The following is a 17,724-nucleotide window of genomic DNA, read 5'->3' on the forward strand; positions in this document are numbered from 1 at the left end:
GACAGGGACGGGGGGCGGCGATGGAGACGAGGGCGGCGACGGGGACGGGGGCGGCGACGGGGACGGGGGCGGGCCCGGGGCGGCGACGGGGACGAGGGCGGCGACAGAGACGAGGGCGGCGACGGCGACGGAGACGACGGAAACAGAGGATGAATGAAAATTTCGTAAGTCGAGTATATATAGAAGGCACCTTTAGTACCGGTTGGAGCCACCAACCGGTACTAAAGGCTTGTTTTGGCCAGGCCAAGCGGCGGGAAGCGACCCCCTTTAGTACCGGGTGGTGGCACAAACCGGTACTAAAGGACCCCCCTTTAGTACCGGTTTGTGCCACGACCCGGTACTAAAGGGGTCGCGCTGCCACCCCAAAGTTTAGTCCCACCTCGCCGGGCGAAGGGCAGCCGCACTGGTTTATAAACCCAGCCACGGCTACCACTTCGAACTCCTCTATATAGCTAGCAGGCTTGTGGGCCTAAACTCTGCGCGCTGCCCTGTGAGTCTGCTGGGCCTTTAAGGCCTGTAATTACACACCTGTGGCCTATCAGGCCCACAGGGCAGCGCCCCAATTTTTTTTATAGTTTTTTTCTTTTCTGCTTTATTTTCTTCTATTTATTTTTGCGTAGTTTTCTGTATAGTTTTTTCTTTTCTGTTATATTTATTTTCTTCTATTTATTTGTGAGTAGTTTTTCATCTAGTTTGCCAAAATTCAACATTTTCAGAGTTCATTTTGTAGTGATTTTCAATTTCACGGTCATTTTGTAAACGATTGAAAAATAGCAAATATAATTTTTTTTCTTTTCTGCTTTAGTTTTTCTTCTATTTATTTCTGAGTAGTTTTTTCTTTTCTGCTATATTTATTTTCTTCTATTTATTTTTTAGTAGTTTTTATATAGTTTTTTCTTTTCAGCTATAGTTTTTCTTTCTTTTCTGCTATTTTTTCTGTTAGTGCCCGTAGTTTTCAAATTTGAATAGTTTAAATTTTGAATTATTTGAAATTAGTGTGAATTTGTTTGCACATAAAATTTCTTCGCGTTTCAAATGCCAAAACACATAACTACCCTAACTATTACAGAGATTCCCCTCTCGGTGCGAAACACAGAAGAAAGTGATGATAGCTAGTGAAGCCGATCACATCCCAGATCTTTGGGTGTGAAACTTTTTCTTCGCGTGTGTCCCTTTGCGCCGTAACCATGGAAAATCTTCACCATTTAACGGGATGCTCGGGTCAATATTCACTGTGAATGGAGCAATTTCATCAAACTTTTCATAATATTCTGACTTGTCTGTCTTGTCATCCACTCCCACGATGTTTCTCTTCCCAGAAAGAACTATGTGCCGCTTTGGCTCATCGTACGATGCATTCGCTTCCTTATCTTTTCTTTTTCTTGGCTTGGTAGACATGTCCTTCACATAGAAAACCTGTGCCACATCATTGGCTAAGACGAATGGTTCGTCTGCATACGCAAGATTGTTGAGATCCACTGTTGTCATTTCGTACTGCGGGTCTTCCATTACCCCGCCTCGTGTCATATTGACCCATTTGCACCGAAACAAAGGGACCTTTAAACCACGTCGATAGTCAAGTTCCCATATGTCCTGTATATAACCATAATATGTTTCCTTTCCCGTCTTGGTTTCTGCACCAAAGCGGACACCACTGTTTTGGTTGGTGCTCTTCTTATCTTGGGCGATCGTGTAAAATGTATTACCATTTATCTCGTACCCTTTGAAAGTCAATATATTCGAAGATGGTAACTGGGATAGCAAGTACAGGTCATCTTCAATAGAGGTGTCATGCATGGTACGTGTCTGCAACCAGCTGGCGAAACTCCTGGTTTGTTCACGTGTAATCCAGTCATCAGACCGCTCCGGGTGTTTGGAGCGTAGAAAATTCTTGTGTTCATCCATATACGGAGCCACCAAGGCGGAATTCTGTAGAACTGTGTAGTGTGCTTCAGTGAGAGAATGTCCATCCATACATATTATTTGTTCCCCTCCTAGCGTGCCTTTTCCATCCAGTCTGCCCTTATGCCGCGATTCAGGAACACCAATCGGCTTAAGGTCAGGAATAAAGTCAATACAAAACTCAATGACCTCCTCATTTTGATGGCCCTTGGAGATGCTTCCTTCTGGCCTAGCACGGTTATGAACATATTTCTTTAAGACTCCCATGAACCTCTCAAAGGGGAACATATTGTGTAGAAATACAGGACCCAAAACGTTAATCTCTTCGCATATGTGAACTAGGACGTGCGTCATGATGTTGAAGAAGGATGGTGGGAACACCAACTCGAAACTGACAAGACATTGCACCAAATCATTCTGTAACCTTGGTATGATTTCTGGATCGATTACCTTCTGAGAGATTGCATTGAGAAATGCACATAGCTTCACAATGGCTAATCGAACGTTTTCTGGTAGAAGCCCCCTCAATGCAACCGGAAGCAGTTGCATCATAATCACGTGGCAGTCATTAGACTTTAGGTTCTGGAACTTTTTCTCTGCCATGTTTATTATTCCCTTTATATTCGACGAGAAGCCAGACGGTACCTTAATACTGAGCAGGCATTCAAAGAAGATTTCCTTCTCTTCTTTGGTAAGAGCGTCGCTTGCATGACCCTGATGTATGCCGTCTTCTCCGTGCATACGTTGCTGGTCCTCCCGTGCCTCAGGTGTATCTTTTGTCTTCCCATACACGCCCAAGAAGCCAAGCAGGGTCACACAAAGATTCTTCGTCACGTGCATCACGTCGATTGCGGAGCGGACCTCTAGGTCTTTCCGATATGGCAGGTCCCAAAATATAGATTTCTTCTTCCACATGGGTGCGCGTCCGTCAGCGTCCTTTGGAACAGGTTGTCCGCCAGGACCCTTTCCAAATATCACCTTCAAATCCTTGACCATATCATGTACATCAGCACCAGTACGGTGGTGAGGCTTCGTCCGGTGATCCGCCTCACCTTTGAAATGCTTGCCTTTCTTTCTTACGGGATGCCTGCTCGGAAGAAATCGACGATGTCCCAGGTACACATTCTTCTTACAACTATTCAAATATATACTGTCGGTATCATCCAAACAGTGCGTGCATCCGTGGTATCCCTTGTTTGTCTGTCCTGAAAGGTTACTGAGAGTAGGCCAATCATTGATGGTCACGAACAGCAATGCCTTTAGGTCAAATTCTTCCTGTTTGTGCTCATCCCATGCACGTACACCTGTTCCATTCCACAGTTGTAAGAGTTCTTCAACTAATGGCCTTAGGTACACATCAATGTCGTTGCCGGGTTGTTTAGGGCCTTGGATGAGCACTGGCATCATAATGAACTTCCGCTTCATGCACAACCAAGGAGGAAGGTTATACAAACATAGAGTCATAGGCCAGGTGCTATGGTTGCTGCTCTGCTCCCCAAAAGGATTAATGCCATCTGCGCTTAGACCAAACCATATGCTCCTTGCGTCATCTGCAAACTCCTTCCCGTACTTTCTTTCAATTTTTCTCCACTGCGACCCGTCAGCGGGTACTCTCAAGTTTCCGTCTTTCTTACGGTCTTCTCTGTGCCATCGCATCACCTTGGCATGCTCTTTGTTTTGGAACAAACGTTTCAACCATGGTATTATAGGAGAATACCACATCACCTTGGCAGGAATCTTCTTCCTGGGGTGCTCGCCCTCGACATCACCATGCTCATCGCGGCTGATCTTATAGTGCAATGCACCACATAACGGGCAAGCGTTCAAATCCTCGTACTCACCGCGGTAGAGGATGCAATCATTAGGGCATGCATGTATCTTCTGCACCTCTAACCCTAGAGGGCAGACAACCTTCTTTGCTTCGTACGTACTCTCAGGCAATTCGTTGTCCTTTGGAAGCATATCCTTTATCATTACCAGCAACTTTCCAAATCCCTTGTCAGATACACCATTCTCTGCCTTCCATTGCAGCAATTCCAGTGTGGTGCCCAGCTTTTTCTTGTCACCTACGCAATTCGGGTACAACAATTTTTTGTGATCCTCTAACATGCGCTGCAACTTCCTCTTCTCCAAATCACTTGTGCAGTTTCTCTTTGCATCGGCAATGGCCCGACCTAGATCATCAACGGGCTCATCTGATGCCTCTTCTTCAGCTTCTTCCCGCATTGCTGGCTCAGCTTCTTCCCGCATTACCGGCTCAGCTTCTTCCCCCATTGTTGTATCATCGTATTCAGGGAACCCATGGCCAGGATAGCTGTCGTCGTCCTCTTCTTCTTCATTGTCTTCCATCATAACCCCTCTTTCTCCGTGCTTGGTCCAAACATTATAGTGGGGCATGAAACGGGACTCAAACAGGTGGACGTGAATGGTTCTTGACGTAGAGTAATTGCGATCATTCTTACAGCCAACACATGGACAAGGCATAAAACCATCCGCCCGCTTGTTTGCCTCAGCCGCAAGCAGAAAAGTATGCACGCCCTCAACGAACTGGGGAGAGCATCGGTCATCGTACATCCATTGCCGGCTCATCTTCATTACACAACACCAAATAGACCAAATTAATACAAGTTCGTACATAAAGTTCATACAACACTTAAATGCAACAAACAAATAACTCTCTAGCTAAAGCATTTAAATGCAACAACAAATGCGATCAAGATCGCAACTAAGGTAACAATTGATCCAACAGCATAATGATACCAAGCCTCACTATCGATGGCATATTTTCTAATCTTTCTAATCTTCAAGCGCATTTTCTCCATCTTGATCTTGTGATCATCGACGACATCGGCAACATGCAACTCCAATTCCATCTTCTCCCCCTCAATTCTTTTCAATTTTTCTTTCAAGTACTCGTTTTCTCTTTCAACTAAATTTAACCTCTCGACAATAGGGTCGGTTGGAATTTCCGGTTCACATACCTCCTAGATAAAAATATCTATGTCAACTTGATGGGCATAATTATTTTTCATAAACATGAAATGCAACAAAATAGTTTTAAAAGAGAATATACCACATCCGAATCATAACAAGGACGAGGGCCGACGGGGACGGATATCAAAACCATGGCACTATGTATAACAAACAACGTACGGGTAAGATAATTATTATACGAGTAACTATATATCCAAATCACACAAACATCATTTTTTATATATAAAATTTCATGAACAAGAGGCTCACCACAAGGTGGTGCCGGCGACGGGACGGTGCGGGCGATCGACGGTGGTTACGACAGAGATTTAGAAGGCACTAAGTAAACCACACCTACATATGCAAACTAAGTGTTATTTTGACCTCAAATTGCATATAAATCAAATACTACCACATATAATTCCTCCCAAATTACTAAAACCCACAATTAATCACTATATAAACCAAGAGCTAATCTAGCAATGAGAGATGAAAGGACAAAGTTGCTAACCTTGGTGATCATTTGAATGGATGAGGGCCTGCAAATCTTGACAAATTTGGGGCAAATTTTGTGATGAACTCGAGAGGAAGAAGGGAAGAACAAAAGAGAGGGAGAGGGGAAAGGGGGAAGAACAGAGTGCGGGTGGACGAAGGATTTATATAGGACGACCTTTAGTACCGGTTCGTGCCACGAACCGGTACTAAAGGTGCTGGAAGGGCCCCACTCTAACAACATCGTACCACCACTCTCATTAGTACCGGTTCATGGCACGAACCAGTGCTAAAGGTTTGCCACGAACCGGTACTAAAGAGCTCCTCCTGGATAGCCGTTGGAACCGGCACTAATGGACACATTAGTGCCGGTTCTGTTACAAACCGGGACTAATGTGTCTCACATTTGACCCTTTTTCTACTAGTGTTACCGGAACCCTCCCGGGGGTTAATGGGCCTTAGTGGGCCATGAGGGAGAAGAGGAGGGCCGGCCGGGGCAGGCCGCGCGCCCCCCTTCCCCCCTAGTCCGAATAGGACAAGGAAGGGGGGGGCCCTTTCCTCTTTCCCCTCCCCCCTTTCCTTCTCCACCAAGGCAAGAGGGGGGAGTCCTACTCCTGGTGGGAGTAGGACTCCTCCAGGTGCACCCCTAGGGGGCCGGCCGCACCTCCCCCTCCCTCCTTTATATACGGGGGCAGGGGGGCACCCTAGAACACACAAGTTGATCTTCAAGATCGTTCCTTAGCCGTGTGCGGTGCCCCCCTCCACCATATTCCACCTCGGTCATATCATCGCGGAGTTTAGGCGAAGCCCTGCGCCGGTAGAACATCATTATCGTCACCACGCCGTTGTGCTGACGGAACTCATCCCCGACACTTTGCTGGATCGGAGTCCGGGGATCGTCATCGAGCTGAACGTGTGCTGAACTCGGAGGTGCCGTACGTTCGGTACTTGGATCGGTCGGATCGTGAAGACGTACGACTACATCAACCACATTGTCATAACGCTTCCGCTTATGGTCTACGAGGGTACATGGACAACACTCTCCCCTCTCGTTGCTATGCATCAGCATGATCTTGCGTGTGCGTAGGATTTTTTTTGAAATTACTATGTTCCCTAACAGTGGCATCCGAGCCAGGTTTTATGCGTAGATGTCATATGCACGAGTAGAACACAAGTGAGTTGTGGGCGATACAAGTCATACTGCTTACCAGCATGTCATACTTTGGCTCAGCGGTATTGTGAGATGAAGCGGCCCGGACCGACATTACGCGTACGCTTATGCGAGACTGGTTTCACTGTTACGAGCACTCGTGCTTAAAGGTGGCTGGCGGGTGTCTGTCTCTCTCACTTTAGTTGAATCGAGTGTGGCTACGCCCGGTCCTTGCGAAGGTTAAAACAACATTAACTTGACGAACTATCGTTGTGGTTTTGATGCGTAGGTAAGAACAGTTCTTGCTCAGCCCGTAGCAGCCACGTAAAATTTGCAACAACAAAGTAGAGGACGTCTAACTTGTTTTTGCAGGGCATGTTGTGATGTGATATGGTCAAGACGTGATGCTATATTTTATTGTATGAGATGATCATGTTTTGTAACCGAAGTTATCGGCAACTGGCAGGAGCCATATGGTTGTCGCTTTATTGTATGAAATGCAAACGCCCTGTAATTGCTTTACTTTATCACTAAGCGGTAGCGATAGTCGTAGAAGCAATAGATGGCGTAACGACAACGATGCTACGATGGAGATCAAGGTGTCGCGCCGGTGAAAATGGTGATCACGACGGTGCTCCGAAGATGGAGATCACAAGCACAAGATGATGATGGCCATATCATATCACTTATATTGATTGCATGTGATGTTTATCCTTTATGCATCTTATCTTGCTTTGATTGACGGTAGCATTTTAAGATGATCTCTCACTAAAATTATCAAGAAGTGTTCTCCCTGAGTATGCACCATTGCGAAAGTTCTTCGTGCTGAGACACCACGTGATGATCGGGTGTGATAGGCTCTACGTTCAAATACAACGGGTGCAAAACAGTTGCACACGCGGAATACTCAGGTTAAACTTGACGAGCCTAGCATATAACAGATATGGGCTCGGAACACGGAGACCGAAAGGTCGAGCGTGAATCATATAGTAGATATGATCAACATATTGATGTTCACCGTTGAAACTACTCCATCTCACGTGACGATCGGACATGGTGTAGTTGATATGGATCACGTAATCACTTAGAAGATTAGAGGGATGTCTATCTAAGTGGGAGTTCTTAAGTAATATGATTAATTGAACTTAAATTTATCATGAACTTAGTACCTGATAGTATTTTGCTTGTCTATGTTTGTTGTAGATAGATGGCTCGTGCTGTTGTTCTGTTGAATTTTAATGTGTTCCTTGAGAAAGCAAAGTAGAAAGATGATGGTAGCAATTAAACGGACTGGGTCCGTAACCTGAGGATTATCCTCATTGCTGCGCAGAAGAATTACATCCTGGAAGCACCGCTGGTGCCAGGCCTGCTGCTGATGCAACTAACGACGTTAAGAACGTCTAGCAGAGCAAAGCTGATGACTACTCGATAGTTCAGTGTGCCATGCTTTACGGCTTAGAACCGGGTCTTCAACGACATTTTGAACGTCATGGAGCATATGAGATGTTCCAGGAGTTGAAGTTATTTTTTGAAGCAAATGCCCGGATTGAGAGATATGAAGTCTCCAATAAGTTCTATAGCTGCAAGATGGAGGAGAATAGTTCTGTCAGTGAACACATACTCAAAATGTCTTGGTATAATAATCACTTGATTCAACTGGGAGTTAATCTTCCTGATGATAGTGTCATTGACAGAATTCTTCAATCACTGCCACCAAGCTACAAGAGCTTCGTGATGAACTATAATATGCAAGGGATGGACAAGACTATTCCCGAGCTCTTGGCAATGCTAAAAGCCGCGCAGGTAGAAATCAAGAAGGAGCATCAAGTGTTGATGGTCAACAAGACCACCAGTTTCAAGAAAAAGGGCAAAGGGAAGAAGAAGGGGAACTTCAAGAAGAACAACAAACAAGTTGCTGCTCAAGAGAAGAAACCCAAGTCTGGACCTAAGCCTGAGACTGAGTACTTCTACTGCAAGCAGACTGGACAATGGAAGCGGAACTGCCCCAAATATTTGGCGTATAAGAAGGATGGCAAAGTAAACAAAGGTATATGTGATATACATGTTATTGATGTCTACCTTACTAATGCTCGCAGTAGTACCTGGGTATTTGATACTGGTTCTGTTGCTAATATTTGCAACTCGAAACAGGAACTACGGATTAAGCAAAGATTGGCTAAGGACGAGGTGACGATGCGCGTGAGAAATGGTTCCAAAGTCGATGTGATCGCGGTCGGCACGCTACCTCTACATCTACCATCGGGATTAGTTTTAGACCTAAATAATTGTTATTTGGTGCCAGCGTTAAGCATGAACATTATATCTGGATCTTGTTTGATGCGAGACAGTTATTCATTTAAGTCAGAGAATAATGGTTGTTCTATTTATATGAGTAATATCTTTTATGGTCATGCACCCTTGAAGAGTGGTCTATTTTTATTGAATCTCGATAGTAGTGATACACATATTCATAGTGTTGAAACCAAAAGATGCAGAGTTGATAATGATAGTGCAACTTATTTGTGGCACTGCGTTTAGGTCATATCGGTGTAAAGCGCATGAAGAAACTCCATACTGATGGGCTTTTGGAATCACTTGATTATGAATCACTTGGTACTTGCGAACCGTGCCCCATGGGCAAGATGACTAAAACGCCGTTCTCCGGAACTATGAAGCGAGCAACTGATTTGTTGGAAATCATACATACTAATGTTTGTGGTCCAATGAATGTTGAGGCTCGCGGCGGGTATCGTTATTTTCTCACCTTCACAGATGATTTGAGCAGATATGGGTATATCTACTTAATGAAACACAAGTCTGAAACATTTGAAAAGTTCAAAGAATTTCAGAGTGAAGTGGAAAATCATCGTAACAAGAAAATAAAATTTCTACGATTTGATCGTGGAGGAGAATATTTGAGTTACAAGTTTGGTTTACATTTGAAACAATGCGGAATAGTTTCGCAACTCACGCCACCCGGAACACCACAACGAAATGGTGTGCCCGAACGTCGTAATCATACTTTACTAGATATGGTACGATCTATGATGTCTCTTACTGATTTACCGCTATAGTTTTGGGGTTATGCTTTAGAGACGGCCGCATTCACGGGCACCATCAAAATCCGTTGAGACGACGCCTCATGAACTGTGGTTTGGCAAGAAACCAAAGTTGTCGTTTCTTAAAGTTTGGGGCTGTGATGCTTATGTGAAGAAACTTCAACCAGATAAGCTCGAACCCAAATCGGAGAAATGTGTCTTCATAGGATACCCAAAAGAAACTGTTGGGTACACCTTCTATCACAGATCTGAGGGCAAGATTTTCGTTGCTAAATTCAGATCCTTTCTAGAGAAGGAATTTCTCTCGAAAGAAGTGAGTGGGAGGAAAGTAGAACTTGATGAGGTAACTGTACCTGCTCCCTTATTGGAAAGTAGTTCATCACAAGAACCGGTTCCTGTGACAACTACACCAATTAGTGAGGAAGCTAATGATATTGATCATGAAACTTCAGATCAAGTTTCTACTGAACCTCGTAGGTCTACCAGAGTAAGATCCGCACTAGAGTGGTACGGTAATCCTATTCTGGAAGTCATGTTACTTGACCATGATGAACCTACGAACTATGAGGAAGCGATGATGAGCCCAGATTCCGCAAAATGGCTAGAGGCCATGAAATCTGAGATGGGATCCATGTATGAGAACAAAGTATGGACTTTGGTTGACTTGCCCGATGATCGGCAAGCCACTGAGAATAAATGTATTTTTAAGAAGAAGACTGACGCTGATGGTAATGTAACTGTCTATAAAGCTCGACTTGTTGTGAAAGGTTTTTGACAAGTTCAAGGGGTTGACTACGATGAGACTTTCTCACCCGTAGCGATGCTTAAGTCTGTTCGAATCATGTTAGCAATTGCTGCATTTTATGATTATGAAATTCGGCAAATGGATGTCAAAACTGCATTCTTGAATGGGAGTTGTATATGATGGAGCCAGAAGGTTTTGTTGATCCAAAAGGTGCTAACAAAGTGTGCAAGCTCTAGCGATCCATTTATGGACTGGTGCAAGCATCTCGGAGTTGGAATAAACGCTTTGATAGTGTGATCAAAGCATATGGTTTTATACAGACTTTTGGAGAAGCCTGTATTTACAAGAAAGTGAGTGGGAGCTCTGTAGCAGTTCTGATATTATATATAGATGACATATTATTAATTGGAAATGATATAGAATTTCTGGATAGCATAAAGGGATACTTGAATAAAAGTTTTTCTATGAAAGACCTCGGTGAAGCTGCTTATATATTGGGCATCAAGATTTATAGAGATAGATCAAGATGCTTAATAGGACTTTCACAAAGCACATACCTTGATAAAGTTTTGAAAAAATTCAAAATGGATCAGGCAAAGAAAGGGTTCTTGCCAGTACTACAAGGTGTGAAGTTGAGTCAGACTCAATGCCCGACCACAGCAGAAGATAGAGAGAAAATGAAAGATGTTCCCTATGCTTCAGCCATAGGCTCTATCATGTATGCAATGCTGTGTACCAGACCTGACGTGTGCTTAGCAATAAGCTTGGCAGGAAGGTACCAAAGTAATCCAGGAGTGGATCACTGGACAGCGGTCAAGAACATCCTGAAATACCTGAAAAGGACTAAGGATATGTTTCTCGTATATGGAGGTGACAAAGAGTTAGTCGTAAATGGTTACGTCGATGCAAGCTTTGACACTGATCCGGACGATTCTAAATCGCAAACCGGATACGTGTTTTTATTAAACGGTGGAGCTGTTAGTTGGTGCAGTTCTAAACAAAGCGTCATGGCGGGATCTACATGTGAAGCGGAGTACATAGCTGCTTCGGAAGCAACAAATGAAGGAGTCTGGATGAAGGAGTTCATTTCCGATCTAGGTGTCATACCTAGTGCATCGGGACCAATGAAGATCTTCTGTGACAATACTGGTGCAATTGCCTTGGCAAAGGAATCCAGATTTCACAAGAGGACCAAGCACATCAAGAGACGCTTCAATTCCATCCGGGACCAAGTCCAGGTGGGAGACATAGAGATTTGCAAGATACATACGGATCTAAATGTTGCAGACCCATTGACTAAGCCTCTTCCATGAGAAAAACATGATCAGCACCAAGACTCCATGGGTGTTAGAATCATTACTGTGTAATCTAGATTATTGACTCTAGTGCAAGTGGGAGACTGAAGGAAATATGCCCTAGAGGCAATAATAAAGTTATTATTTATTTCCTCATATCATGATAAATGTTTAATATTCATGCTAGAATTGTATTAACCGGAAACATGATACATGTGTGAATACATAGACAAACATATAGTCACTCGTATGCCTCTACTTGACTAGCTCATTAATCAAAGATGGTTATGTTTCTTAAGCATAGACATGTGTTGTCATTTGATTAATGGGATCACATCATTAGGAGAATGATGTGATTGACTTGACCCATTCCGTTAGCCTAGCACTTGATCGTTTAGTATGTTGCTATTGCTTTCTTCATGACTTATACATGTTCCTGTAACTATGAGATTATGCAACTCCCGTTTACCGGAGGAACACTTTGGGTGCTACCAAACGTCACAACGTAACCGGGTGATTATAAAGGAGTACTACAGGTGTCTCCAAAGGTACATGGTGGGTTCGCGTATTTTGAGATTAGGTTTTGTCACTCCAATTGTCGGAGAGGTATCTCTGGGCCCTCTCGGTAATGCACATCACTATAAGCCTTGCAAGCAATGTAGCTAATGAGTTAGTTACAGAATGATGCATTATGTAACGAGTAAAGAGACTTGCCAGTAACGAGATTGAACTAGGTATTGGATACCGACGATCGAATCTCGGGCAAGTAACATACCGATGACAAAGGGAACAACGTATGTTGTTATGCGGTTTGACCGATAAAGATCTTCGCAGAATATGTAGGAGCCAATATGAGCATCCAGGTTCCGCTACTGGTTATTGACCGAGAATAGTTCTAGGTCATGTCTACATAGTTCTCGAACCCGTAAGGTCCGCACGCTTAACGTTACCATGACAGTTTTATTATGAGTTTATAAGTTTTGATGTACTGAAGGTTGCTCGGAGTCCCGGATGTGATCACGGACATGACGAGGAGTCTCGAAATGGTCGAGACATAAAGATTAATATATTGTAAGCCTATATTTGGATATCGGAATGGTTCCGGGTGAAATCGGGATTTTACCGGAACACTGGGGGGTTACGGGAACCCTCCCGGGGGTTAATGGGCCTTAGTGGGCCATGAGGGAGAAGAGGAGGGCCGGCCAGGGCAGGCCGCGCGCCCCCCTCCCCCCTAGTCCAAATAGGACAAGGAAGGGGGGGCGGCGCCCCCCTTCCCTCTTTCCCCTCCCTACTTTCCTTCTCCACCAAGGCAAGAGGGGGGAGTCCTACTCCCGGTGGGAGTAGGACTCCTCCAGGCGCACCCCTAGGGGGCCGGCCGCACCTCCCCCTCCCTCCTTTATATACGGGGGCATGGGGGCACCTTAGAACACACAAGTTGATCTTCAAGATCGTTCCTTAGCCGTGTGCGGTGCCCCCCTCCACCAGATTCCACCTCGGTCATATCGTCGCGGAGTTTAGGCGAAGCCCTACGTCGGTAGAACATCATCATCGTCACCACACCGTCGTGCTGACGGAACTCATCCCCGACACTTTGCTGGATCGGAGTCCGGGGATCGTCATCGAGCTGAACGTGTGCTAAACTCGGAGGTGCCGTACGTTCGGTACTTGGATCGGTCGGGTCGTGAAGACATACGACTACATCAACCGCGTTGTCATAACGCTTCCGCTTACGGTCTACGAGGGTACGTGGACAACACTCTCCCCTCTCGTTGCTATGCATCACCATGATCTTGCGTGTGCGTCGGAATTTTTTTGAAATTATTACGTTCCCTAACATGTTTAACCTCCGACAATAATGTTTTCTTTGAAACTCATCCTACCTATTTTTTCATAAAGGATCGGGCAACAAAGGAGCTCATCCATCACGGTAGATGCATTGGAGGATTATATCCCATCACATCAAGAGTCTTTGATCGAAAGCGTCATCGTCAAGTTTATTCTGCCATCAAGCCCTCCTTAGCCAAATGGCACCAAAGATTAGGTCATCCTTCTCCAAATATAGTCAAGCAAGTAGTCAATAAAGGCAATCTTTCATTGTCACGTAGTCCCGAAAGTGAGTCAGTTTGTGAAGCTTGTCAATGTGTAAAGAGTCACCAACTTCCTTATCCTTTGTCAAATAGTGTGTCTCATGCTCCTTTAGAGCTTATTTTCAGTGATGTATGGGGTCATGCAAGAGATTCTTTTGGTCGAAAGAAATAATATGTCAGTTTTATTGATGATTATAGCAAATTCACATGGATATATTTGCTTAAGTTCAAATCTGAAGTCTTTTCTGTTTTTCAAGAATTCCAAAAACTTGTTGAAAGACAATTTGATAGAAAGATCCTTGCAGTCCAAAGTGACCGGGGAGGAGAATATGAGAAACTCAATTCCTTCTTCTGTAGCGTTGGCATTATTCATCATGTCTCTTGTCCTCATGCACATCAACAAAACGGTTCAGCCGAACACAAACATTGTCATATTGTGGAAGTTGGTTTGTCTCTTTTAGCTCATGCATCAATGCCACTTAAATATTGGGATGAGGCCTTCATCACGGCTACTTATCTTATCAATCATTTGCCTAGTCGAGTCATTGGCAACACTACTCCTTTCGAACGTTTGTTTCATCAAAAACCAGACTATAGCTCTCTCAAAAATTTTGGGTGTGCTTGCTACCCAAATTTGCGTCCCTACGATCGCCATAAACTTGAGTTTTGGTCCACACAATGTGTGTTTCTTGGCTACAGTAATCTTCATAAAGGATACAAATGTCTAGAAATCTCATCAGGCTGTATCTATATTTCTCGTGATGTCATTTTTGATGAAACATTATTTCCATTTGCTAAACTTCATCCTAATGCGGGAGCTCTTTTGTGTGCTGAAATCTCATTTCTTTCCGATCCTCTGTCTTCTCTCGATCACGGGGGTGAATTAATTAGAAGTAATCATGTGGAAAATTCCATGGAAAATTTTAAATCTAATGTTGATTGTGCAGCCACATGACATGATTTTATGTGTGTAGATGCAGCCAAAATAGGATCAGGCGCCAGATACCAGGCAGATTCACCTGGCGCTGCAGCTACGCGATCCGAGGCTGATCCACACCGCAGTCTGACGGGTGCGGGATCCCAGGCGGATCGCCTTGTGTCTCCCGTGGCGACCGGTCGGGTAGCCGACAGCCATCCAGGCGCGGAGCCAACTAGCGCCTCTGGTCAGGTGGCCGACAGCCCGCCAGGCGCGGAGCCCACCCGCGCGGAGCCACTAGCCCGCACAGCAGCGCCTCGCCCCGTGCCACGAGTCCCGATGCTGCTGGCGAGGGGGAGAGCGTGTCTGCCTCTGTACCGGATGGATTTTCTGTGCCGGACGGATCTTCTGTGGCTAGTTCTGCAGCAACTTCAGTTCCTCTCCGTCATACACGATCTCAGTCAGGTATTGTCAAGGAGAAGAAATATACGGATGGTACAATCAGGTATGATAAACTTAAGCGTGCGTTTCTCACAAGTACCGGTGAACCAACAAATTTGCATGATGCTCTTGCACACAAGGATTGGAAGAAGGCTATGGATGTTGAATATGATGCACTTATTCAAAACAAAACTTGGCGGTTAGTTCCACCAAAGAGGGATGCTAATGTGATTGACTGCAAATGGGTATATAAAATTAAGAAAAGAGCTGATGGAAGTATAGACAGATACAAAGCCGGACTAGTTGCAAAAGGTTTTAAGCAAAGGTTTGGTATAGATTATGAGGATACCTTTAGTCCCGTTATTAAATCAGCTACTATTCGACTTGTATTGTCTATTGCTATTTCCAGAGGTTGGAGCCTACGACAGCTAGACGTTCAGAACGCATTTCTTCATGGTGTTCTTGAGGAAGAAGTGTTCATGTGGTAGCCACCAAGATATGAAAACAAGAACACACCACATTATGTCTGTAAGTTGGACAAAGCATTGTATGGGTTAAAACAGGCCCCAAGAGCCTGGTACTCAAGGCTAAGTACACATTTGCAAAAGCTTGGGTTTACACCATCAAAGGCAGATACCTCATTATTCTTTTATCATAAGAACAATGTTACTATATTTGTTCTTGTTTATGTTGATGATATAATTGTTGCCAGTTCCAGCTCAGATGCTACAACTTGTCTGCTTCAGGATTTAAAGCTGGAGTTTGCTCTTAAAGACTTAGGAGATCTACATTACTTTCTTGGAATTGAGGTCAAGAAGGTAAAGGATGGCATACTTCTTACACAAGAAAAAATATACCACTAACATTCTCAGAAGGGTAGGTATGGAAAAGTGTAAGCTAGTCAGTACACCTATCTCTACTTCAGAAAAACTTACTGTTGAAAGTGGAGAGGCACTTGGGTCAGATGATGCAACAAACTATAGAAGTGTTGTAGGTGCATTGCAGTACTTGACTCTTACACGTCCTGATATTTCATATTCTGTTAACAAAGTATGTCAATATTTGCATTCTCCTACTACTGTTCATTGGACAGCAGTCAAAAGGATTTTGAGGTATCTCATGTTTACAGAGGGACTTGGTCTTCAGATTGTCAAGTCTTCATCTATGCTTGTTTCAGCTTACTCTGATGCAGATTGGGCAGGTGTGCTGATGATAGAAGGTCAAAAGGTGGTTTTGCTGTGTTTCTGGGAACAAACCTTGTGTCATGGAGTGCAAGAAAACAGGCAACAGTCTCACGGTCAAGCACTGAGGCTGAGTATAAAGCTTTGGCTAATGCAACAGCTGAAGTAATGTGGATTCAGACGTTGCTACATGAACTTGGAATTAAAGTTCCACATGGTGCAAGATTATGGTGTGATAATATTGGTGCAACCTATCTTTCAGCTAATCCTGTTTTTCATGCACGGACGAAACATATTGAAGTTGATTTTCACTTTGTCAGAGAAAGAGTGACACACAAACTGCTTGATATAATGTTTACTCCAATAGGTGATCAACTTGATGATGGATTCACAAAGCCTCTGACAATGAGGAGGTTAGATGATTTCAAGTACAATCTCAACCTTGGCAAATAGGGTTTAGATTGAGGGGGAGTGTTAGAATATAAAGTGTATAGGGATAGGAAAGTGGTTTAACTTGTATCCCTGTCTATCTCTTCTTCTCTCCCGTATCTCCTATAACCTCTCGAGAGGATCATGATCGATCTCTCTCTCTCTCTCAAACTTGTACGTCAAGGCTTTGGCCATATATATACATTGCGGCCCGAGACAAAGGGTTCTACGCTTCCTCACAACCCAGAGTGTTTGGAATATCTCTAGATAGCTTATTTGTTGAAAGTGATAAATATGAAAGTTGTTTGGCATTGCCAATCTGGGAAGGAAGACGTCCATCAAGGTTGTTGAAAGATAGATCAACTACTGATATTGTTGGAATTCTAAAGATCTCCTTTGGCACCCTACCATGAAGATAGTTGTTGGAAATGTTTAAATGTTGAAGCATTTGGAGGTTTCCTAGGCCTGGGGGTATGGGACCACCAAACTTATTAGAGTTGAGAAGGAGTTCCCCCAGTAGAGATAAATTCGAAAGAGATGTTGGAAGAAATCCTGTAAAGTCGTTGTGATGTAACTCTATTGTTTGTAACTTCTTGAGACTTCCAAGCCATTCAGGAATCTCACCCATAAATCGATTATTGTACAAACTTAATCTAGTCAGGTTGGGAAGATTTTCAATGCCAGAAGGAAAACTCCCTGACAATTTATTTTCTGACAGGTATAGAGTATCAAGCTGGGAAGAAAGGTTACCCAATGAAGCTGGGTTAACATGTTTGATATCCTTGTTTGCCAAGGAGTAAATAGGTTTCTTGGTGCTGCACTAGTTACTGCTTTTTTTTGCGGAATATGCACTAGTTACTGCTTAACCAGGAGAAAATAGTTGAGCATTTGAACTCATGCCGTCACCGGCTTGTTATTTTTCTGTGGACTTACTCATGCTTGATTATTACCCTCTTATATATACATACATGGTATGTTTAAGTTTCAAGATAACTGACGGAACTGATTTTATTCTGTTGTACTCACCGTAACTTTTGGGTCGTCTTATGCTAAA

Source organism: Triticum dicoccoides, chromosome 6B (assembly GCF_002162155.2).
Source record: "Triticum dicoccoides isolate Atlit2015 ecotype Zavitan chromosome 6B, WEW_v2.0, whole genome shotgun sequence".
NCBI lineage: Eukaryota > Viridiplantae > Streptophyta > Magnoliopsida > Poales > Poaceae > Triticum > Triticum dicoccoides.